Source organism: Pteropus vampyrus, unplaced genomic scaffold (assembly GCF_000151845.1).
Source record: "Pteropus vampyrus isolate Shadow unplaced genomic scaffold, Pvam_2.0 Scaffold30, whole genome shotgun sequence".
Classification (NCBI taxonomy): Eukaryota; Metazoa; Chordata; class Mammalia; order Chiroptera; family Pteropodidae; genus Pteropus; species Pteropus vampyrus.
In genome coordinates, this window is record NW_011888811.1 from 4652250 (window position 1) to 4653850 (window position 1601).

Below are 1601 nucleotides of genomic sequence, written 5' to 3' on the forward strand. Positions count from 1 at the left end.
AGGCAGAGAAAAATATATTCAGTATTGTGTAATATTTATGCAAAATACTACTCTTAGCACTTATCTGCTAAACTATAATGTCTTGCTGAGTTTATACAGCAATTTCCAAGAGGATATTATCCACTTTGGCCTTTCATTTCTTGTCCAGTATGTATAATGCCTGATGAGAGTACAATTTCATTTTCAAAAACTGTATATCTGTGTTGGTAATTAGCACAATTCTACCATCTGCCTTCTTTAAAAAAAAAAAAAAAAAAGTAAAAGTCTTATTCCATGAGCAATCACTTTTTCTCAGAAAAAACTCTGGCTTTTCTAGACAAAATATTCACAGATCTAATCACAAACTTCATGGTGTTCTTGAAAGTTACGGACATTTAATGTTTTCTCCCAAGACAAGAGTCATAAAGTTAATTTCTCCTATATGTTTATAAAACAAAGAAGCCAAAAGATGATACTAATTTCTGAATTATTTCACTGGAACTTTTCTCATTTCCTCTCCTGAAAAATGAAAAAATTTGTATAACTATGCACATAATCTCTATTATCATAATAAGAAATGACTTAATTGTGTAAAGACTTTAGGAGTACCTAACATTCTTTATTAGTGGACAGATGCTATATGTTAACAAAGAAAATTTAGATATATAATTTCTGACTTGTAGAATATTCTCAGCAATGAAGTAGCTACTCTCTCATTCTCTCTCTCTACATATGTATGCCTATGTATTTAAACATAGTTTTTATAAACATACATTTTAGGTTATGATTATATATAGTAAATATAAATGTTGGCAACAGGAGTGATTATACTAGAGTTATGAGAGTGTTACTTAACCGACCTATATCAGAATCATTGAAGTGCTCGCAAAAAAATGCAAATTATTAAATAAATCAGAATCTCTCAGAGCACAATCAGACATTCCTCATTTCTTACAAGTTTTTTGACTTTCATACCTACGTCAATTTGAAAAACAGTAGTAAGTGGATCTGCTGTTGGAGCAAGACCCAAGAAAAATATGGTCTTTATTTTCTACAATAGTTTAAGCATTTGGTCCCACGTTTTTCTTCTACTTCATTCTTTATTGCCAGAGATTGAATTTATAACTTTAAAATCTCCTTATACCTTCCTCAAATACATGACTTTAAAAAAATTGCTGGCCAACTAAGTTTTAGCATATACTTATAAAAAAATAATTTAAATGGACTACATTTTTCTATTTGAAAAAATTTACTTCATGTAAATATTGAGGATAAAAACAGCTCAGACTATATATATCTAATCAAAGAAAAAGCTATTTAAGTGCAAAGCGCTAAATTATAATTGTTTTGGGAGCAGTGATGCTAAGTTTTCTGGCTTGTGTAGATTTATGTTCTAAGCCATAGTGCTGAGTTAACAGTTTTGTTTTGAGATGAATATATAAACACCTGTAAGAAGAGGATTTCAACCTTCCTGGGGATCATGCTAGAAATGAATTGAGGCTTAGAGTGCAATTACAGCATTAAGTCCCAAACCACTATGTAGTTAGAAACTGTTAGAAAAGATTGTCAATTTGCACTGTGAGCTCTGGGCCATATTTCTGTAGGAGATTCAAAAAGTCTGT